A 25,201-nucleotide genomic window follows, 5' to 3' on the forward strand; every position below is an offset into this window, starting at 1 on the left:
CAGAATTGAAGGTCAGATAAAGAGCTTCACAGATAAGGAAAAGCTAAAGGAGTTCATCACCACCAAACCAGTATTCTATGAAATGCTGAAAGGTATCCTTTAAGAAGAGGAAGAAGAAGAAAAAGGTAAAGATACAAATTTTGAACACCAAATACACATCTATCAACAAGTGAATCTGAAAATAAAGTGAATAATCTGACGAACAGAATGAACTGGTGATTATAATAGAATCAGGGGCATAGAAAGTGAGTGGACTGGCTATTCTTGGGGGGCAAAGGGGTGAGGGGGATGTGGGAAGAGACTGGACAAAAATCGCGCACCTATTGATGAGGACACTGGATGGGGAGTGATGGAGGAGGGTGGGGTGGGAACTGGGTGGAGGGGAGTTATGGGGGGAAAAAAGAGGAACAAATGTAATAATCTGAACCATAAAGATGTAATTAATTTTTTTAAAAAAAGAAAAAAAAAGAACAGTAGTAAAAATGAAAAAAAAAGAGTCATGGAGGGGGGAAAAAGGTGGGGCCTATTCTAGGTTAAAAGAGACTAAAGGACATCACCCAATGCAATATTTTTTGCACCATTTTGAGTGAACTTTGATTGAGTCCTGGTTCTAGAAAATTATCTTAAAAAAACATTTTGGAGAAAATTTGAAAAAGTTGCAAATGGTCTGAATATTAGGCGATGTTAGAATAATTTTTTCTTAGGCAAGATGATGGTTTTGTGGTGTATAGGAGAGAATATTTATTTTGGGGAAATGCATGATGAAGTCATGATGTGGGGGATTTTCAGGTAGTCAGCACCCCCCACTCAAATCCCTCACATCCACATAAGCAGATATGGCATAATGGTAACCACAGTTAGATTTATTTGTTTATTTTTAAAACATTTTTTATTGATTTTAGGGAGGAAGGGAGAGGGAGAGAGAGAGAGAGGAACATCAATAACATCAATGGTAAGAAGAGAATCATTGATTGGCTGCCTCCTGCATGCCCACTACTAGGGATTGAGCCCGCAACCTGGGTATGTGCCCTTGACTGGAATTAAACGCAGGACCAGTCTGCAGGCCGATGCTCTATCCACTGAGCCAAACAGGCTAGACCTTAACAACTCTTAGATTTAGATGAAACAGGTGTTCACTGTATTATTTCAACTTTTCTTACTGAATATTTTTAGAATAAAAAGTTTTGGGGCGAGGGAGAATATATTTATAGCAGTTTAATTAATTATCGGGCTATTGACAAGAGATTTCAAGACTTTTTGACTAATGTTAAATTCCTTAGTGGTAAGCACTGCAATCTTGGTACCTGGACATTGCTTTTTTTGTGTTTTCCCCCATTAACTGTTTCCTGATGAACATTGTACCCTTCTCACAATATACTGGGAACGATAAACTGAATTATTCCTAAACTTAAAAAAAAAAATGAATCGAATTAGAAACGATCAAGGCTGACTTGCAGGATTTTCAAAAGCCTCTTAATATTATCTCTTATCTGCCTATGCTGCCAGCCTGGTAAACAGAACTGCAACTACTCAATTTAAATGGCTCAGTGACTGATGCCTATCTATACTCTTTGAACAAGTCCTGGTCCTTTAACAAAAGGAAATGAATATGCCTATCAGTTAGTTATTTTATTAAACAGGCCAGGGGAATCTCATCAACTTTTACACTAGTCTGCCAAAATATTGTACAGCAGGCAAAACAGATTATCAAGAAATGTCCCCCTTGCATATTATATCTGCTACAAGGGCCTCTAAATCCCAACATGAAAAACGAAAGTGGGGGAATTGTGAAGAAATCTCCTGTAAATACACTACACCAGGTACACTACATTTAATTACTTTGAATTTTTCCCTTGTAATGCTGATGGCAAGACACCCATGGAAAGACACTAGTGAAAGAATAAGCTAAAGGAAAATGCTCTAGTTAAATGGAAAGATACCAAGTCTGGTTTATAGAAGGGTCCCTTTATAAACCTTTGGTCGAGGATATACTTGTGTTATTTCCAGAAAACTCCTCCAATTCCTGCAACTTTAATCTGAGAGAGGAACTGACCAGACTACGCCAACCACAGATATCAGTGGCCCCAAGAAAAACGCTGAGGAGTCAGAGGAAAAACATCCAGATGGGGGATGGGGAAGACGGCTTGCCATGCTAGCACTCATCAGCTGTGCATTGGTGCAGGTTCCCCATAACAAAGCCAAAAAAGGTCAGACCTGCATTGTCATTTCTCACCATTTGTCCACCATCCAGTACTTGAACATCATTGCTGTCATGTCACAAGCTAACAGTGACTGGGAAAATGATCCATAAAAAACTAATGGCCCCCAAAGAATCCTACTATGAATGAATTCCTTAAATACCTGACAATAATATTTAAAAGGACATGAAAGAACTCAATCCTTGTCATCAAATCTCCCTACATTTCCTTTTTAGAATAACCAGTATTGTCTTTCTTTCTTGTTCTTCTATGTTTGCTTCCAGTCTGAAGATGCAGAATGAAAAGTCTTAAAAGGATGTGAGCCCAGCAAATGGCATACACCTTTCTAAATTAATTAAGAAAGCAAAAAGGGGCAAATGTTGGAGCAAAGACCAACAGTAGTTAACATATCAATGTGAGAAGTCCACAGAAGGCAAATGGACTTTGACATTCAGCATGGCTGAAAATCAGCATTTTGTTACCCTGCTGTTGACAAAATGGCTGAAAGCAACCTCCTACCATGATAATACTTTTATTGTTTACCAAACTTTACCATTGATATGCCTGTTTGTTTTGCTCAAGGGCAAATGTGTATTCAAGTAAATAAAAGCAGATGGGTCCTGGGTTTCAGAGAGCCTCTCCAATAGAGAGAAATGTCTTTACCTGTATCCCCCATGCCTTCTAAATTTGTAATTGTTGTCTAGGTGTATTCATTTGAGTTCATCCACTTTTCCAGATCCTGAATCTTTGCTGCAAAATGTTGCTGCAGGGAAGGTAGGGGAAGGTGGGGTTAGGGGGAGAGATCAACCAAAGGACTTATAGACATGCATATAAGCCTGACTAATGGGCACAGACACCAGTGGGGGTGATGACATGAGTAGGAGGCAGGGGGGACCAATGGGGGATAAGGACACATATGTAATACTTTAATCCATAAAGAAAAATTATCCCTAGCTGGTTAGGAACTATGGATACATTATTGGCCTCCAGACTGAAGGGTCTCAGGTTTGATTCTGGCCAAAGACACATGTCTGGGTTGTAGGCTTGGTCCCAGTTTGAAGCATGCAGCGGGCAGGGGATCAATGATTCTCACTCATCATTGATGTTGCTATCTCTCTCTCTCCCTCACCCTTTCTCACTGAAATCAGTAAAAAATATTTCAAAAAATAAAAGAATAAACAGATGAATAAAACAGAGCCAGAGTAAAAAAAAAATGTTTTAGAATATAATAGAAGGAATCCTATTATTTTCAGATATTTAGTAATTTCTACAACTTTTGTGATAAAACAGGTTTGCACTGTTTTGGTAATATATATTTAATTTTTTTTCTTAACATATTAATTTTTATTGCATGTAACACTATATCATAAAAGCCTAATATGCAAATTGTCCCTTCAAACAGGAGTTTGACCAGGAGATCAACCATGGGGTGGGACGGTGTAGCTATTTGTCCCCAGCTGCACCCTTTAGCCAGTCCCACACTGTTCTGTCCAACACCCCACCCCCCTTCAATGATCGAGGACCCACCGGCCAGTAAGCTTCCCACAGCCCCTTCCACTGACCTTCATCTTCCCCCATCTGACCCCCCGCTCGATCGGGGTGGGGCCAGCCAGCCAAACACCTGCATCGCCTCCCCATGGCCAACCCGGCGATTGGGGTGTGCATGCCGGACACCTCCCATGCAAGAATTTGTACACTGGGTCTCCAGTATTATTATATTTAAAATTGTTAATCTTGGAATGGTAATGCTTATTACATGTAAAATTATTACATTTAAAATAGTTTTTCTGGAAATATTAACATTTATTGAATGTAACATTATGACACTAAAACCATTTTTCTTAAAATATTAAAAAAAGTAAATATAAAAAAGAGTGACACTGTATCAACATGGATTAAAAGGAATGCATTCCTCACTCTGGTGTTATCTACTTCTTACCTCACTAATCAGAAGATGAAGAATTATTTCCTAACAATGAAACAATAAGGTAGTGTTCAGTACAGATGCCCATCCACTACTCACTTTCCACATGGCTTCCTGAAATTAAAGTGCAGCATTCCTTTTAAAACAGCTCATTACTCTAATCCATGAAAGGCTGTACCATTTATCTTGACTTCCCACCCCAGTAATGCTTTGACTTGGAACAGAATGGGCAGGTCTTGTTGGTGGAGGATCCCAACTTCTTGAAGATGGAGCCCTTTTCAGTAGAAGAAAACCCACCCATGGAGCCACTGCTGTGAAGATGAATTTTATGTCTGCCATCCTCTTTGTTATAAATAACATCATTCTACTTGAGTAGGGTCAACATTTGTTAAATGGTCAAGTCTGGTTATTGTGTATAAATTTTTACCAAACAGGATGATGGTCATAAGCATGCTGGTTAGCCCAAAATGATAAAATTCTATCTTTACATGTCTTCAGTACAGTGCTCAGAGTTATTGAAAATCAGTTTGGATAACTGAGAAAGAACTGAAGCAGCATTATATATATGTGCCAAAAAACAAAACAACACACACACACACACACACACACACACACACACACACACAGAAACACACACCGGAATTTGAATGCAGAGTATCCAGTTATGGTAAGTGAAAGAAGTTATTTTAAAGATACAAGGTAATAGTCTCAACTAGTATTTAAATTAGTTTCATCTCAATAAAAGCTTTTAAAACGTGTAACGTCATAGTTAAAAATTAAAATGTAAAAAGTCAAAACATGCATTACAAAAAAGTGTTATTTAACGAATGTTATCATATAATTCCTACAGTTCATTTATAAAATAATTCTTTGATCAGAAAACTATACTCTATTTTAATAGTATTTAAAGTAAACATGTTGAATAATACATAATTAAAAATCACTCTTATCAATTTTAAATAGAAAATAGGCTTATCTTCCAATTCTGTAATTTGTCATGGGAAAGAAGAACTAAGAGCATCCTCATATGTGGCCCAATATGAACTGGCAAACTCTTCTCAGTATCACCTCGGTGGGAAAAACAGGAACATCCACCTTCATCTTGCACAAACTCTGCAATAACACTTTAGGAAATTTCCCGTGAAATGTCACACACCTAATTATCACAAATGGACACTAAATCTTTGAAATTGGGAAAACTGGTTAATATGAAACCAACTTTTCCTGCTACAGATATATTGAATTGAATATACCTTCCTTTCATAGTCAGTAAAATAAGTAAATAGATAAATTAATTACAAGACAACTTCCCTGAAAATAGCTCATCAACATTTTTATTCATGTTTCATATTCCTCATATACAAGAAAGAAAGAAAGAAAGAAAGAAAGAAAGAAAGACCAATAAACTTGGTGAATCATTGGTTTTTAGCCTTTTCCTGAGTCAGAGACCCCTTGGTGAATCTATTTAATACTATAGACATTTCCCTTATGTAGTTTCCAAATGGAAAGTTCTCTACACCAAATATAGGTACAAGATCCTCTTATCAAAATAATAATAGAGATTATTTTACACAGTACAGGGTTGCACATTCCTATACTCAAAGCTAGTATTTCAAATCCAATTCTAAATGAAGTGTGTGTCTTTGAAGTTTATATAGTTAGAGTAACTTTTATTTCAATGGGAATTTTCTAAGGTGAACTGATGTGCTTTTTTTGAGACGAAAGAAGTGTACTTTCAGAACAGATTCTTAGTAGTTCAGTAAGTATGAATCTTCATTTTAAACCTACATAGCTTCTTGTTCCCAAAGTGTAACATACTAACATTATATCAATAGAATTGAGTTCTTCGGAGAAATATTGAAGTCACTAGAGGCAAACAGTAATGCTAAAATAGACTGAATTTAGCTTGAGGTTTAAATCCTATCCCTAGAAGGTGATTAGGAGTGTTTCACACATTACATATTTCATTCATTATTATAAGTGCTATGCCTCTTTAGCAATTACAAATCATACTGATCATCAGTATACATTCTCAATCTAACGAATGGTATCATTTCTTTTGCTTTTAAAGATATAAATGAAATTGAGGTGTATCTCTTCATTCAATGGTACTGTTTTCATATAAATAATGGTTTCATGCTCATATCTTTATTCTTTAATTTTTTAAATACATTTGAGTTACTGACCATTTCTGCACTTTGTATTGAACTTATAGGAGTCAATATGATCACATAGGCTTCAGCTACAGAAGTCTATGATACCTCATTTTCATATTGTAATATATGTTTACCTAAGTCAGATCTCCTACCATCCCTAGATTTTGAAATATTACCTAAGTGTTTTCCACCTGAGGGATGTCCTTTTCCTTCTCTTACTTCCTCCTCTTCCACTTCTCAGACTTCTTACATCACCTCTATTTCTTTATGGAAGTGGTGCCCTCTGCCCACCCCCACTTTGAAAAGATGGTTTCTTGGTGTAGTCTACTTCAATTGTTTTTCCATCCACAGACTAAAATGAGTACACATAATATGAACATTACATAACATTTAACCTGAACAAGTGAACAACTGTTAGAAACCTACTAATTATTGCAACTAAAATCAAGATCTACCTCAAATTCTTCTCCCAAACCAAGCATTTCCTTCAAAAATGATAGAGTCCTTTTCCATGGTAAGTATGAAACACTTCATTATTACCAATATTCCATTGAGGTATTCAACACAGAACCATATATGTTGGTTAATAAAAGTCCTCCAAAGACCTCTAGTAATAAGCACTAAAATGTCTCACATTCCAGGGGAAAACAGATACATTCCATTCTTGTCTTTTAATAGGCTTATTCTTGGTTTTCTGGAGAGAGAGAAAGGGAAAGGGATAGAGAGTTGGAAACATAGATAAAAGAAAAATATTTTGATCAGCGGCTTCCTTAAATGTGTCAAACTGGTGAATCAGCCAGCACCCTGGGAATTTGTCCTGACCAGGAATAGATGATGAGACATCTTAGTTCACAATTCTATCCTCAACCATTGAGCAATACTTGCTGGGCAATGTGGATTACTTTTTAGAATGTGTCAGTTACTTCATTTTTGTTTTGACAACATCTATTTCATTTTTTCCAGTGCACCCGGCTTACATAAACTATTTTTTAAAACAAACAATCATTCATTCAAAATGATTAGGTACTTTATTCCTCCTCTACCCCCTCTCAGTTTTCTTACTTTTATTATTTCTTCAGTTAAAATGACAGAAAAAAATGTCCAGTATGACTGAAAATCTGTATTTACATAGTTCTGATTTTTTCTCCATTGTATTTTTAATTGGCTTCTTGCACAATCTTTAGTATTTATATGTTATACACTGTTTGTTAAATATGGTTCTAAGAAAACAAGCCATCTTGAAGGGGAGAGCTGCTATGACTAGGAACCCAGCCTCACCTCCACCCAGATGGGCCTCAGACATCACCTGTGATCCTAGAGCCACTCTGGCCAAAGACCTTTTTATGGCAGCAGCAGGCCCACGGACACCGGGACTTCAGCCCCCCACCAACGCCACTGCCTCCTGTGAGACTTGGAGTGCACAACTGAATTGCCGATCCACTCTGTGGCCATTGGCCCCTCGCACCCTGGCACCAAAGGTTCTGCAATGATAGCTAAAATGGGGAGACAAACAAACCACCCCCAAAGGAGAGAAAAGGAGGAATTGCCGAGAAGGGAAACGCAACTAAATGGAGGCATACAATATGTTCGAAAAGGAATTCAGAATAAGGGTCATACAGTTTATATATCAGATGCATGGGAAATCCACAACTTACATAAGAATCAAGGAAAATGAAAAAAATTGATAATAGCTACAATAGAATATACGATGGAAGGTTTCAATAGTAGACTAGAATTAGCAAAGGATTAAATCAGCGATTTAGGAGACAAGGCAGAGTAACAACCCTGAACAACACAATCTGAACAGCAATTGGAGAGAAAAAATAAAAAGCAGGTGGATATCTTAAGGGAGACTGGGGACAACATGAAACAAAGTAACATGTGTATAATGTGTCAGAGGGACAAGATGAGGAACAAGGATTAGGAAACCTATTAGAAGAAATAATCACAAAACCTTCCTGATCTTGGGAAGAAAAAGTCACACAAGCACAGACAGTCCCAAACAAGATGAACCCAGTAAGACCTATACCAAGACACATTGTAATTATAATGGCAAACAATAACGACACAAACAGAACCTTAAAGGCTGCAAGAGAGAGAGAGAGAGAGTCACCTACAAACGCTCTCCTGTTAGATTATCAAATGATTTTTAACAGAAACACATCAGGCCAGAAGGGAATGAAAGGAAATATACAAAGTGATGCAAAACAAGGGACTGAATACAAGAATACTTATCCAGCAAGGCTATCATTCAAAACTATAGAGGAATTCAGTTTCTTCACAGAAAAAAAAATCTAAGGGAATGTTTCACTACGAAACCATCAATGCAAGAAATGCTAAACAGAAAGTTGTAAAAAGAAGGAATAGAAGAGACAGAAGAAAAACAGGCATAAAGAAAAAAGTGGCAACAAATCAGTACCTATCAAAATAACCTTAAACCTAAATGAAATAAACACTCCATTCAAAAGATATAGGATGGCTAAAATTATAATAAAACAAGACCCATATGTATGCAGTCCATGATAAACCCACCTCATAATAAGGGACTCACACGGACTGAAAGTGGAAGGAGAGAAAATATTTTTCAGGCAAAGGCGGGGGGGAAACTAGGGGATCAATAATTATATTTGAAAAAATAAATCTCGAGAAGCCAAGATTGTGGCGGAATAAGCAGAAGCGTCCCAGGGCTTGTCCTGGAGCAAATGGAGTGAGCAGCTGAAACTAGTAACACCCACCCCGAATTGGCGAAGTACACTCAGGTGGTGAGACAGTTTGCAGCAGGGAAGGGCAGAGTTCCTCTGGTAAGGTAAAAACCAGGGATCTGGGCAGGAAAGTTTGCCACACCTCTGAGCCCAGAGGGTAGGAGGGAGACCACGCAGCACACAGCCGCGACTCTTGGGACAGGCACAGCTCCTGACTGTGGAAAAGAGATCCGCGGGACTGTTGGTGCAGGGAGATTTGAGATCTGGTTTCCATAATTACGGAGGACTGAGCCTAAAGGGGCAGCCTGAAGTGTTGACCAGACCATGCCGTGCCCGTAAAAGAGGAGCTTACAGAAACTCAGCCTTCCCCGTTTCTGTGGCTGGAGTTTGTTTGTTTGTTTTCACTGAACCCTGTTCATAGGACATTTCGGATACAGACACTCACCTGTGCTGAAGAGCGGGAGAAGGTGAGGACAAGTGGAATCTGGGGAGAGGCTGGGAAGAGAAGGTGTGCCAGGAGAAGTGGCAGTAAATTGAGTTTTGAGTCACCCCTGAGCCTAGGACTTGGGCAACCATTTTCTACTGAGGCTATAATTCCTCCGTCCAGGCCCCAGGCAAGGAGAACAGCCACATCCAGATTCCACCCTGAATGAGATGAAGGATTAAAATAATATGATTAGTCCCTGGGACTTATCAGGGTCTGGCCTATAGCAGGGCTTTCAGTCCCAGCAATGACAACAAAAACAACAACAACAACAACAACAACAAAAAGCACAGACATTTCTGAAACCTGGGATCTTAAGCCAACCTAAGGAATGACATTTCAATTTTTCATTTTAATATTATTATTATTATTATTATTATTATTATTATTATTATTATTTGTTAGCTTTTTTCTTGCATTTTTCTTTGTTCTCTTTTTTGTTTGTTTGTTTATTCCTTTATTTCCTACTTCTTTTCACATTATTTTTTCAACCACGGGAGCAGCAGTCACGTGAGTGGCACGCACTTGTCCAGGAAACATCAGCCCTATGAGCAGCCTACCTCGAGCCTAAGGGCAGCAGCCTCATGTGACCTGCCCCGTCCACAGAGCAGCAGCTGTGTGAGCGGCCTGCTTCCCCTTCTGAGGAGCAGCAACCATGTGAGCAGTCTGACTTGTCCAAGGAAGAGCAGCCACTGGAGCAATCTTCCTACATCTGAGGAAAAGCAGCCCTGTGAAGCCCGCCCCCATCCGAGGAGCAGCAGCTGCGCACACCCTGCAGTAGTCTGAGGAGCAGCAGCTGCACAAGCATCTTGGAATCGTCCAAGCAGCAGCAGCCACACGAGCACTCTGCCCAATCCAAGGAACAGAGGCTGTATGGGCAGCACACCCCCATTGAAAAGCAACAGTTCTGTGAGTGGCCATGCCCCACTGGAGGAGCAGCAGCCCAACCCTGTCCAAGGAGCAGCAGCGACACGAGCAGACCGCCCACGTCTGAGGAGCGGCAGTCCTACACAGCACGCACTGGTCCGAGGAGCAGAGCCACAACAGCCTGCACCTGTCTGACGAGCAGCAGATGGGTGAGTGGCGCATCCCCATCCGAGGAGGAGCAGCCACGCGTGTAGCTCACGCCCGTCCAAAGATCAGCAGCCTTGCAAGCAGCCCATTCCTGTCTGAGGAGCAAAAGACTTGCAATCAACCTGTCCAAGTCCTAGGAGCAGTAGCCCAACAAGCAGCACACCACATCAGAGGAACAACAGCAGCGTGCATCCAGCCCCCATCGAAGGATCAGCAGCCATGTGAGCAGTCCGCCCCAGTTCAAGGAGTAGCAGCTGCGTGTGTAGCCCACCCCCATCCAAAGAACAGATACCTCGTGATCAGCACATCGTTCGTCTGAGGAACGGCAGCTGCGTGTGAAGCTTCCCCGCACCAGGCAGAGGAACCACCACAGCTGTGAACAGCACCCACCAGAGGAGCGGCTGCCAACTGAGGAGCAGCTGCTACCACAACTGCTTGAGGAGCAACCACAACTCGAGGAGCCACTGCCACCCAAGGAGCAGCTCCTGAATGACTCAACATCTAGATATGTCGGTGAGATCAAACATGGGTAGACAAAGAAACCCCCAAAGGAAAGAAAAGGAGGACTCACCAGAAAAGCAGCTAAGAGAAACAGAGGCATGCAGCTTGACAGACAAAGAATTCAGATTAAGGGTGCTAGAATCCATAAACCAGATGGAGGAAAAAATAAACAACTTATCAAGAACATAGAAGAAACAGAAGAAAAAAACCATCAACTTATATAAGAATCAAAAAGAAACGAATGAAAAAAATCAATAAATTATGGAAGAACCAAGAAGAAATGAAGACTGTTATAGCTCTAATAAAAAACACCATTGAAAGTTTCTATAGTAGACTAGGAGAAGCAGAGGACTGAATTAGCGACTTAGAAGACAGGGAGGCAAAACACACCCAAACTGAACTGCAATTGGAGAAAAAAAATTCAAAGACAGGAGGACAGCCTAAGGGAACAATGGAACAACATGAAACGAAACAACATGCGAATAATAGGGGTTCCTGAACAACAGAAAGAGGAACAAGGGTTAGAAAACCTATTGGAAGAAATAATATCCGAAAACTTCCCTCAAGTGGGGAAGAAAAAAGTCACACAAGCACAGAGTTCCAAACAATGTGAACCCAAAAAGACCCACATCAAGACTCATCATAATCACCATGGCAAATGTTCAGGACATAGAGAGAATCTTAAAGGCTACAAGAGAGAGACTGAAAGTTACATACAAGTGATCTCCCATTAGATTATCAAATGATTTCTCAACAGAAACACATCAGGCCAGAAAAGAATGGATGGAAATTAACAAAGTGATGCAAAGCAAAGGACTGAATCCAAGAATACTATATCCAGCAAGGCTATCATTCAGAATTGAAGGGGAAATAAGAAGCTTCACAGACAAAAAAAGGCTAAGGGAGTTTATCACCACCAAGCCAGCAATGATAAAAATGCTAAAAGGACTGGTGAAAAAAAGAAGAAAGACAAAGCTAAGAAAGAAAACAGGCACAAAAAATAGAAATGGCTACAAACAAGTACCTTTCAATAATAACTTTAAATGTACATGGACTAAATGCTCCAATCAAAAGACATCAAGTGGCTGAATGGATAAAAAACAATGACCCATATATGTGCTGTCTACAAGAGACCCTCCTCAGAAGAATGGACGCACAGAGACTGAAAGTGAAGGGATGGAAAAATATCTTTCAGGCAAACGGAAATGAAAGAAAAAAAAAAAAAACAGCTGTGGTAGCAATACTTATATCGGACAAAATAGACCTCAAAGTGAAGGCCATAACAAGAGATAAAGAAGGCCACTTCATAATACTAAAGGGATCAATACAAGAGGCTATAACCCTGATAAACATATATCCACCCAATGCAGGAGTTCCCAAATACATAAAAAAAAGCTCCTGGAAGACATCAAGGGAGAGATCGACAACAATACAATCATAGTAAGGGACTTTAATACACCACTGACATCACTGGATAAATCCTCTAGACAAACAATTGGCAAAGAACCAGCAATCCTAAATGACTCACTAGATCAGATGGACTTAATTGACATCTTCAGAACATTTCACCGCAAATCCAGGGAATATATGTTCTTCTGAAGTGCTCATAGGACATTTTCAAAAGTAGACCACGTATTGTGTCACAAAGTCTACCCAAATTCAAGAAGATTGAAAGCATCTTCTCAGACCACAATGGCATAATATTAGAAATAAACTACAATAAAAACCATCCAAAATACTCAAACACTGGAAGCTGAATAGCATGTTATTCAATATTGATTGGTTACCAATGAGATCAAAGAAGAAATGAAAAACATCCTGGAAACTAATGACAATGAAAACACAACAATCAAAAACCTATGGGACACAATGAAAGCAGTCCTGTGAGGGAAGTGTATAGCTCTATAGGCCTATCTCAAAAAACAAGAAAAATGGTAGTAAATCATCTAACTCTACAACTCAAAGAACTAGAAAGAGAGCAACATGAAAACCCCAGAGTGAGCAGAAGGAAGGAGATAATAAAGATTAGAGCAGAAAAAAATGACATAGAGACCAAAAAAATACAGAATATCAATGAAACCAAGAGCTGGTTCTTTGAAAGGATAAACAAGATTGACAAACCTCTAGCCAGGCTCACCAAGAAGCAGAGAGAGAGGACCCATATAAACAAAATCAGAAATGATAGAGGCGAAATAACAACAGACCCCCACAGAAATATAAATGATTGTTAAAAAATACTATGGACAACTCAACTCCAACAAACTAGACAACCCGTAGGAAATCGACATGTTCCTAGAAAAATACAACATTCCAAAACTCAATCAGGAAGAATCAAAACATCTCAAAAGGCCAATAACTATGGAAGAAATTAGAGCAGTCATCAAAAAGCTACCAGCAAACAAAAGCCAGGGTCAGACAGCTTCACAGGGGAGTTTTACCAAAAACTCAACAAAGACCTAAAACCTATCCTGCTTACACTTCTACAAGAATCCAAGAGGAAGGAACACTTTCAAGATCATTCTATGAAGCCAGTATCACCCTAATACCAAAACCAGGTAAAGACAACACAATGAAAGAGACTTACAGGCCAATATCCCTCATGAACAAAGATGCCAGAATCCTCAACAAAATCTTAGCAAATCAGATCCAGCAGTATATCAGAAAGATCATACACCATGGCCAAGTAGGATTTTTCTCAAGGATGCAAGGATGGTACAATATCAGAAAATCAATAAACATGATACATCACATAAACAAACTGAGAGTAAAAATCCACATAGTCATATAAAGTGATGCAGAAAAAGCATTTGACAAAATCCAACACCCAATTTTGAGAAAAACTCTAAGCAAACAGGGCATAGAGGGATCATACTTCAACATAATAAAAGCCTTATTTGACAAACCTACAGACATCATACTCAATAGGCAAAAACAATTACTCTAAGAAGAGGAACAAGACAGGGATGCCCACTCTCACCACTTCTGTTCGACAGAGTACTGGTAGTGCTAGGCAATGCAGTCAGACAAGAAGAAGTCAAACAAGGCATGCTAAGTGGAAAAGAAGAAGTAAAACTGTCATAATTCGCAGATGGCATGGTATTGTCCATAGAAATACCTAAAGACTCCATCAAAAAAACTAGGAGATTTAACAAATGAATTTGGCAATGTAGCAGGGTACAAAATTAACACCCAGAATTCTATGGCTTTTTGATACACGGATAATGAACTCAGAAATAGAAACAAACAAACAAAAATGCCATTTAGCAGTGCAACAAAAATTTAAGAAACCTAGGAATAAACTTAACTAAGGGGGTAAAAAGCTGTTCTTGGAAAACTACAGGAAATTGAAAAAAAGTGATAGAGGAAGACTAAAGCAAATAGAAGAACATACCATATTCATGGATTGGTACAATCAACATCATTAAAAATGTTCATAGTACCCAAAGCAATGTACAGTTTTAAGGTATTCCCCATTAAAATATCAATGGCGTATCTCACAGACCTAGAAGAAAGTTTCCAAAAATTCCTATGGATTTAAAAAAAGACCCCAAAGAGTTAACCGCAATCTGGACAAAGAAGAACAAAGTTGGAGGGATAACCATACCAGATATCAAGCTATATTACAAAGCCACCATTCTCAGAACTGCCTGTTACTGGCACTAAAGCAGACATAAAGACCAATGGGACAGAACAGAGAACATAGAAGTCGACCCTAACCATTATACTCAATTAATATTTGACAAAGGTGGCAAAAGCATAGAATGGAGTCATACAGTGTCTTCAATAATTGGTGTTGGAACCTGGATGGCAATAAGGCCTAGGCGGGGTGGGACAGGTGAAGCCGCGAGGCAGGGTGGGGCCTGGCGGGGCTGGGCGAGGCAGGGTGGCTGTGCACTGGGCTAAGACTAGGCTATCACAGGCAGAGAGACTATTGCCCTTCCCACAAGGTCTGGGGCCTCTGGGCTGGGTCCCATGTAGGAACTTAGCCTGGACAGCTGCAGAGAGGAGGATGAGGCGCCGGGCACCAAGGGGTGGCCCACACCCCAGGCGAGGGTGCACTTACAAGTGACAAGGTTCATCATGGAGGCAGGTGTCAAGCTAGGGATGCAGTCCGTTCCCCTCGCAACCGCCTGTGCCATTTACTGTAAGTTCTTCTGCGAGATCAACGTGGAAGCCTATGACCCCTACTTGGTCGCCATGTCTGCCCTTTACGTGGCTGGCAAAGTGGAAGAACAGCCCCTGCTAACCCGCAACATCATCAACGTGTCCAACAGGTACTTCCACCTGGGCAGCGAGCCCTTGGAGCTGGACTCCCGATTCTGGGTGATCCGGGACAGCATTGTGCAGTGCGAGCTCCTTGTGCTGCGGGTACTGCGCTTCCAAGTCTCCTTTCCGTACCCACACAGGTACCTGCTCCACTACCTGATTTCTCTCAAGAACTGGCTGAATCCTTACAGCTGGCAACGGACCCCCATCTCCATCACTGCCTGGGCCCTGCTGCGGGACAGCTACGAGGGGGGGGGGGCTGTGCGTCCGGTTCCAGGCTCAGCACATAGCCGAGGCAGTGCTCCACCTGGCCCTGCAGGTCTATGGGGTCCAGGTGCCCGCCGAGGCTAAGGCTGAGAAGCCATGGTGGCACGTATTTAGTGGAGACCTTACCAAGCCAATCATAGATAACATTGTGTCTGATCTCACTCGGTTTTATACCATGGACACAGAGATCCCCGAAGGCCCTGGCCCAGGCCTGCCCAAAGAGAAGCCTGGGATGCTCGGCTGCCAGGGGACAGCGCCACCACATCGCCCTGACGGTCTGTCCCCAGAGCACTGGCTGGGAGGACTGGTTTTGTGCTGCTGGAGACAGGCCAGAGAAGGCAATGATATGCTGCCACTTTGATTCTCAGGCTTTGACTCTCCCTGGCAGCCAAGGTCCAATGGGGATGGGCGCTGCACCTCCCAAGGGCAGGAGCGTGCAGTGGGCGGCTCTGAGGACTCAGTGTCTGCTTTTTTCCTTTGAAAGGATGCAGACTACAGCCGAGGTTTGGGATCAGTGGAAGGAAAATCAAAGAATGGATGGGATTGTGCCCCAGGGGATTTTTTTAAAGGCCAGATTTAGAGAAAGCATGACTCAATTAACAGAGGAAATTTTATTTTGTTTCATTGAAGATATTACAAAGCCAAAATAAAAACATAATAATAATTGGTGTTGGACATATAGCATACATACATGCAAAAAAGTTAATCTAGACCACCAACTTACACCATACACAAGTATAAACTGGAAATGAATAAAAGACTTAAACATAAGTGGGTAACCATGAAAATCTTAGAAGAATCCATAGGCAGCAAAATAGCAGGCATCTGTCTCAGCAATACCTTTACTGATACAGCTCCTAGGGCATTGGAAACTGAGGAGAAAAGAAACAAATGGGATGAAGTCAAATTAAAACACTTTTGCAGAGAAGAAGAAGCCAACAAATACAAGAACAACAACAACAACAAAACAAGGAAGTCCACTGCCTGGGAGAAGATATTTGCCAATGTTATATCCGATGAGGACCTATTCTCCAAAATTCATACTGAACTCATCCAATTAAACAAAAGCAAGATCAACATCCCAGTAAAAAAATGGGCACCACCAGCACGAAGGCCCCCTCTGACTTATGGTGGTCCAGTCCCTGTGATGATTATTACAGCCACACAAGAGATGGATATGATGGGGGCACGGCAATTACTCCAGCAGCTGATGGGACACTCCTGTAAGAGGTTCTGAGTGTGGTGCTGGCGGCGATCACAGGATACACCATGTACACAAGAGAGAGTGATTCATGCAGTACAGTAGCTCACCTGATTGGGCACTTGGGGAGCCAGGGGGGAAGCCCCTGTGACAGAAGAATTAGAGACTGAAATTAAAAATGATAAGGTACCGACAAAATTTTATTGTAAAGAATGTGGCTTCTGTTATTTAAGGTGACTAAAAGGAAATGGTAGGTTTGGGGGAGGCATCAAGAATTCTAGTTACCATTATGAAGTTTCAGGATTGGAGGCAAGTTTTGAATTATACCAGGTTGTTTCATAAGTGCTGATTTAAATTACAATATACTTAAATGTTTAAATTTTACATATTGTATTGTTAAAATATTCAGAATATAAGCACAACCAACAGACCAACAGAGGAAAGACACTGGGAGTGGGTGACGAGAACAAGTGACTAGGAATAGGGGAGGCCAGGGGGAGGTCAGTAGAAAAAAAGAAAGAGACATATATATTACTTTTTGTAAAAACTTAAACACTAACATTACAAAAAATTTTCAGAAGAAAGTGTTCTGCAAATGGGATTTCTTGTCTGATTTTATGACAAACACATAAAAGCAATCTGTTTGGATGGTGAGTTATATTCATGGCCCTAAATTTCCCAGGGTGTCTATGACCATATGTGCATAAAGTCTATGAAGTGAACTGTATACAAAATGAAGCAGTGTGTTATTTCGTCATGGCATGCTGCCCTGTTTTCCAGTTAGGGAGGGTAAACAAATGAGGTATTCTCCTTGGAAAACCTAAATGGATAAAAGGATTGAAGAACCTCTGACAAGGCTGCAAAACAAGGATTCCTCCAGCTCTGTGGCCCACACTTTGCCCCCTAAGATACTGATAAGGAGCAGGCCGATCCCACTGGCCCCAGGAGGAAGAGGAGACCTTGGGGAAATAGGAGATGGTGGTGAGCAGCAACAGGGCAATGTGGTGTGGCAGCGCAGCAGCCTAGGCCTCAGCATGAGGAAGATTCACAGACACCTGTGGAAAGGAGTATAGGAAGAACATGTCATGGCAGCCCCTGTTGAGGGGCAGGTGGAAAGGCCTGAAGGTGCTGTGGGTGGCCTAGAGGGAGAGTTCAGAGGAGGGGCTGAGGTAATCTGCTTTGACTCTGAGTGACAATGGACATGCACACTCTCTCCCCCTGCCTAAGCCCCCCTGCCTGATCTGGAATTGCACTGCACTTGTTGTGCTGGTAGTTCCTGTCTCAGGCACACATCCTGAGGTCCGGGGGTCACAGGCTGTATCCTTCCCAGCATCCAGGTGTCCCTGTGAGAGAAAAGTAATGGCCCAGGAACCTGGCAGCACACCAGGGGAGAGCCCAGGCAGCCCCTCCTCACCCGCCCTGTCCACTCTGGGGACCATCTTCCTCTCATAGTTCTCCAGGGGATTGAGCCACAGGTCCTTGCTGATGATCTGGTAGGGCAAACAGGAGACCATAGGGACCTGAATAGAATTGCAAGCAGCAGGTGGACAGAGGAAGCTGCATGCTGGCATGGCCAGTGACATCCAACCTCAGCAATCCTGCCAGATCCTGCCACGCTGTTGTCAGAGAACCAGTAGAAGAAGCTGGCGCTGTTGTCCTGGAGCCTGTGGCTGTAGGCTTCTCATTCACAATGCTGGTACCACTGAATCGGAGTGGCACTGGACAACCTGTATCCTGCAGGAGAGGGGTATGTGAAGCTGGGCACATGGCCTTCCATCCCTGCCCACCACCAGCTGCAGCCCATACAGGGAGCCTCCTGTTACTTGTGAGAGTGATGAGATACTTCTTCACAATCACATGGTTGCGGAAGTAGGGGTTGCTGCAGAAGTACAGGCTAATGGTGCACCAACCCCAGGGATGCCTGACTTCCCTCACCTGCAGAAGGAAAGTGGATCCAGGGAGTGAAATCGCTGCCCAGGGCTCCAGCCTGTAGCTGTTTTCAGGGACAGGCCACTTACCCACCTGCCCTCCACTACTCCCTGGAGCAGGTAGACTGACCTTCAAATTGATCATGTGACCAAGGATGTTTTCACCTTGGACCCTGATCATTGCCGACAACTCTGGGTGGTTGACAAACTGCTGTGGGTCAAGCAACCTGCACCTTGGGAGCTGGGCATGGACCAGCTAGAAAGAGCAGCCTGGCCTAGCCTCTCCTTCCCTTAAGGCCACTCCTTCTCCATCAAGGGCAGAAAGGGGCACAGCACCACTCTGTTTCCTGACAGACCCTGATGCCCACCAGACTGTGTTGTGCTGAGGGTTTGACAGGTTACACATCACACATTCATGCTTCTGACTGAGGAACTGGACATACAGATGGCCTGTAGGGCAGTGTTAGTCCCAGAACAGCCCATGCAACACAGCCCTGTCTGTGGGCATCAGCCTCTGGTGTATGGTGCCTCTGCGTTGGAGCTCTGCCCCTGGACACCCTGGTAATGCTTCTATGGTGCCTGTACAAGACAGAGGGTGTCTCCAGGATCCTGGGCCAGACCGGGATGCACTGCCCCTAGATTGTCCTCAATGTTCTTTTCTATGGGAACCATCCCCGCTTACACCGTTCTCCTGCACTGTCCCATGCTCCTTGTGATCCTGCTCCTCTACCCTCAAGGATACAGCTGTGAGCCAGAACCCAGGGATGCGCCTTATATTGAGGCTTCTCTGTTCGAAATAGGGCTTGAGCCTCTGCCGAGTCCTGCACCTGAGCCGAGAGAAGGCCCTGCTGGCTTGCTCGTTCATGGGCTCCATCTCCAATTGGAGAAACTGGAGCACCTCCAGAGGGGACCAGGTGAACTTGGCCCTGGGCCCTGACTGGGCCTCCTCCTGCTGCACTGGCTGCTCTTCTTCTGGCTTTCCTTTGGCCTTGGACTGAGGCTCCACCTCTCCCACCTGTTCCACTCCCTTCATGGTGCCCTCCACTCCCCCTGCAGGAAAAACTGCTCTACTGCAATTAATTGCTCCTCCATCCACCCCTCCTCCTGGTGGTCACTCCCTTGCGGGTCACCTGGATCCTGTGCCTCCAGCCTCAGCTCTTCACTCACCACCTTCTCCTGCCTCCCCACCTGCAGATCTGGGAAAACCTCCTCACCTGCCCACTTGGCCTGCCATGGCACCACCTGCAGAAGGCCCTCTGTCCACAGGATAAACTGAGCCTGTGCCTGGAACTCCTCCCACAGGCCCTCCTTGTCTTCCCCTTGCTCCTCACTCTGGGTTCCCTGCTGCACCTCACTCTCCTCTCCCTGCACACACTGCTCTGCAGCCACCCAGTCCTCCTCTTTCCTGCACTGAAGATCAAGCCCAACATCCTGGCCTGTGTCCAACCTCCGCTCCAGGGTCTCAGCCTCCCCCACCTGCATGAAGTCCTCCCACTCCAGCCCCAAAGCTGCCCTCTGAACCTCCTGTGCCCTTGTGTCCTGGGTATCACCACTTTCCTGCACCGAGGTGAAGCTAAAAGCCTCCTGGATCATCCTGCTTGCCCTGTCCTTCCTGGTGCAAAGGCCCTGGGGAGCCCTGTGAATCCTCAGGCGCCCTGCAGCTGAAGGCCCCCTAGTGGAACTGAGAGGAAGCGCGCTGCCCCCAGGAGCCCCTCAGTCTCCCAACACAGCCTGACTCTGGATGCCCCCTGGCTCTGAGACTGGTGCTGTGAAGGAGCAGGTGGTGCAGAGCCTGCTGAGTCCAGGCAAGGTGCTTGCTCACTGGTGCATGCAACCAGGCCCTGGTGTGCTGAGTGGGGGCACAGTGGGCTCATGCACAGGCGCTGGTCATGTGAGCATGTGGTACAGAAGGCACCTAGCCAGGCCCAGCCTGCTGTTTCTGGGTGGGCTCCACAAAAGCCTCCTCTAATCACAGATGGGGCAGTGGGCGTCACCCTGCGAAGCCCTGCCACTTACTCAAAGCTCTGGTGTAGATAGTTGGTAGACTCAGAGGTATCCTATTATTAGCCTGAAAACCGAGATTTTGCAAGCTTAGAAACTTGACCTGACTGAAAAGAAGGAAGAAATGGTGGAACTTGAAAATGACTTCAGGTTTTCTCACTGTGCAGAATAAAGTCAAACATTGCTTCAGTTAAATATTTTAGCCGTTGGTCTCCCCACATGAACTACAATAATAATGTGCTTTGTGTTGATATTTACTGCTGTGTTGCTGACAATTACCTGGAGGAGAAGTTAAGGTGATTCAATGGCTTGAAAAAAGTTTAGCTAAATCTGATTGCAGGTCTAATTAAGCAAGTTTATTCCATATATATATATATATATATATATATATATATATATATATTTATATGGCTAAGTTGACTCGTGCATGTGTGATACATATGAAGCTCTTACTGGCGCCAATTGCATGAGTGTGTTTCAATTTGTCATTGTCAATCTGCATTTGATTGACACTGCTATTATAGAGAAAGGGCAAATAGCAGTATTATGGTATTTCTTCTAATTAATTTCCTTTCAACATGCACGAATCCATGCACCTGGCCACTGGTATTCTAATAGTGGCAAGATATCATCCGTGAATGGTAATATTCTATTGGGCAGGACATGCCAAATTGGTCGCACATATCTATCCTATCTAATAAAAGAGAAATATGGTAATTGGCGTACGACCGCTACCCTTCCCATTGGCTAATCAGGGCGATATGCAAATTAACTGCCAGCCAAGTTGGAGGTTAACTGCCAACAAAGATGGCAGTTAATTTGCATACATAGGTGCAATGCTAGGAGGCGAAAGGGGAAGGAGGGAAGAAGCCGCCTGCCCTGACTGCAATTGGAAACCCAGTGGCAGCCAAGAGCCAGAGAACCAAGCTGCTTTTGCTCAGAGAAGCCAGGCTGCCTTTGCTGGCTTCTGTGATAGGAGGACCTGGCCACCTTTGCTGGCCCTGGGCCAGTAATCGGAGAAACTGGGTGGGGCAGGGAAGAGGCAGATGTCTGCCTCTTCCCTGCCCAGCGTGGCTTCTCAGATCACTGATCACCAGTGATGGGAGAACACCCAGAGGCGGGGCCAGAGGCCAGGCTGCATAGCTGCCTGGGGACACCATTTGGACCCCAGGGGCGAAGCAGCCAGGCCCCAGCAAGAGACCCAGAAGGCGACCCAGGTGCTGGGGCTGCATCGCTGCTGGGTCAGAAATCCAGTGCCCAGGCTGAGGAGACCCAGGACCCAGAGCTGCGTTGCAGCTGGGGAACACGATCCGGTGCCCAGGCTGAGGAGACCCAGGGCCCGGGGCTGTGTAGCAGCTGGGGCACGCCATCCGGTTCGGGGGCGATGCAGCCAGGCCCGAGAAGGAGACCCAGAAGGAGACCCAGGGGCCTCCCAAGAGGAGAGTCTCCATGGCCAGATGGCGTGGTGTCGGGGCAGGAATAAAGACCCGAGGTGACTCAGATGCCTGGCCACAGGGTTAGTCCAGCCAGCAGGGCCTTTCAGTTGGGACTGGGGTGGGGGTGGGGCAGGGAGGCAAGCTGGAAATAGAGAACTACAACTCACAGGAGGCTTAGCAGCCGGGCCTGGGTGCCTGGCTGTGAAATCCAATGGGCTGTAGTTTTGCAAGCCACTTTAAACTAGAGGCTTGCAAGGTTGGAAGTTCTGCGCCTGGAGCCAGGGAGAAATGGAGCTGGGGCAGAGAGAGGGGTCCATGGCAGCCGTGGGCTTTGAGGAGTTCTCAGCACCTCCTGGCTGGGAGCTGGCGCTGCCTCCGCTGAAGGTGGTCACATCCTGGAGAGCGAGCTTGAGACCGAAGTGGAGTTCCTGTCTGGGGGTCTGGGCAGCTGCAGCCTCCAAGAGCTAGAGGAAGAGGAGGAGGCAGCCTGAGGCTGGCAACAGCGGCGCCAAAGGGAACTTAATCGCAGGAAGTACCAGGCGCTGCAGGGAGATTGAGCAGGCGAAGGAGTGGGTCCTGAACAGGCTCCATCAGATATAGAGGATAACATGGAGACTCCAGCAGGAGAGGAGGTTCCTCATGAAGGTTCTGGACTCCTAAGGTGACAACTACTGGGCCAGCCAGTTCACCATCTTACTGGAGGATGAGGGCAGCCAGGGCACAGATGCCCCCACCCCAGGCAACACTGAGAACCAGCCTCCAGAGAAAGAGGGGCTGTCCCCGCCCAGGAGGATGCCAGCGCCTGCAGAAGCCAGCAGCCTGGCCCCTGGCGAGGGGCCCAGGGGTTGGAAGAGGCGGCGAGTGCCACCGGAAGGGGGCCAGGCGTGAGTCCCGCTGTCTCTGGAGCTGGCCCCCATGCAGATAAAGGTGGAGGAAGACTTTGGCTTCAAAGCGGTCGAGGCTTTGGACACAAGTTGGGTTTCTGGGGGCCAGACAAGTAGCTGCCCTACCCCACCCTAGCCAGCTCCCCCTTTGACTGACCCCCCAATAAACAGACCCCATGCTCTCCTTGGCAAAAAAAAAGCTTATAGAGGCATGCTTTTAGGATCAAATAGTATAAATATAGATGTAACAGGACAATAAAAAGAGAACCTGGACATGATGATCACCTGAATGCTGCCTCTGTGTCATTCCTTCGTCGCCGACTCCATCCACACCTTTGGGAACCCCCGGACCTACTGAGGCAGGGCCCCAACATTCCTCTTCTTATAAGGACTTCAGTGAGATGGGCTAAGGGTCCCACTAGAACTGCCTCAATTTAATCTAATCCCCTCTTTAAAGATCTTATCTCTATACACAGGTACATTCTGAGGTTCTGGAGATTAGGATTCTAACATACATTTTGTTGATTACCCAAATCAGCCCTTAACAACCAACATGTTTCAGAAAGGAGATTCCTACAGGGTTATTTACCAAACATTCAGAAGTATTTTTAAAAGAGCTAAGTCCCTAGCCCACTGTGCACGCCCCTCCTGGCGAAGAGGGAAGGCCTGGGTTCCAGGCGCCGGAAGAAAACTGGTGCCAGCAGCCAGGGGAAGGGGCCCTCAAGGGGCCCCAGATTGCGAGAGGGCACAGGGCGGGCTGAGGGACCCACCCGAGTGCACAAATTTTTGTGCACCGGGCCTCTAGTGTATATATATATATATATATATATATATATATATATATAAGCATAAGCGACATTATGAGTGGTTGGTACGATGCACACCGACCACCAGGACGCAGACGCTCAACACAGGAGCTTCCCCCAGGTGGTCAAGGCTCTCCCACAGCGAGAGCATCACTCAGCCAGAAGCCGGGCTAAAGGCTGGAAAGTGCAGCTGTGACAGCAAGAGCCTCTGCTGCCTATGTGACAAGGCTACGAAGCAGTGGTGGCAGGTGGAGTGGGGCCTGGATGAGCGGGAACACAGCACCTGGCTCCAGCTTGGGCTCCTGCCCGGCTGCCTGCCGTTTCGTGCACTGCTACATCCCTCAGGAGGTGTCAGACCTAATCTGGCAGTCCCACATCTCCCAAGGGGTCCCAGATTGCGTGAGGGCGCAGGCCAGGCTGTGGGACGCCACCAGCACTTGAATTTCGTTCACCGGGCCTCTAGTCATTTTATTATTTATCACCGATTTAGCATGGTTCTCTTCTAATGCTGAATAATTTAAAGGTATAACCTGAATTTTGGTAATGATGGCCATTCAGATTTTACTGCTCTTTAGTGGTATTATTTAATGGCTTATAGGAAGGGCACTAATCTCCTTCAAAATATGAGAAATATTACATCTCCCACAAACAGTACTATGTTTCAGTGCTAATTCTTTCCACTAATGCCACTAAATGAGCCTTTCACTAATTTTCTTTGCTCACTAGCTCATCCAAAATTGAAATGGGAAGGCTGCTTGTCTATATTCAAGTGCAGAGGCATATTCTTCTTAACTACACTGATGCTATCAATACTTCCAATTTTCCAACATAAATTATAGTGAGGGTCTCAGTGTTAGATTTTAAAACATCTCTTTACTAATATGAATAAGTCACTTTTACCTTACTTCTTCACAACGATGTGCACGCTCTAATTTGGAACTTGCAATGCCTGACTCTTTGAAGTGTGCCTTCCCAACCTTGTTTTCATTAAAAACAGACTATCTGAATCCACATTGGTCACTTTTCAGCCTGTTGAGATAATGTAGACATTCCTTGGGTTATGTTGGACTCAAAGTACAAAGTTTTCTGGATACGTCTCCATACCCCATTTATTTATTTTTTAAAAAAGTTTGATCATTTCTACGTATGTACATATATGCTTCATGGTTTTTTTTATTATTATTATTATTCATTTACCACAAGTAAAGGTCAGGAATTGTTATCTTTCTTTCTTTTTTTTTTTTTTTTTTTTTTTTTTTTTACTGTTTCACGCCATTACTGCTGTGTATGTGTACTCCATGTGAGTGACATACGTGCTTATGTAGGTGGGTTCTGACTTACGCGAATATTGCATTACATCCCACTTCAGGAAC

Source organism: Myotis nattereri (genome assembly GCF_964212035.1).
Source record: "Myotis nattereri genome assembly, chromosome: Y".
Lineage (NCBI taxonomy): Eukaryota > Metazoa > Chordata > Mammalia > Chiroptera > Vespertilionidae > Myotis > Myotis nattereri.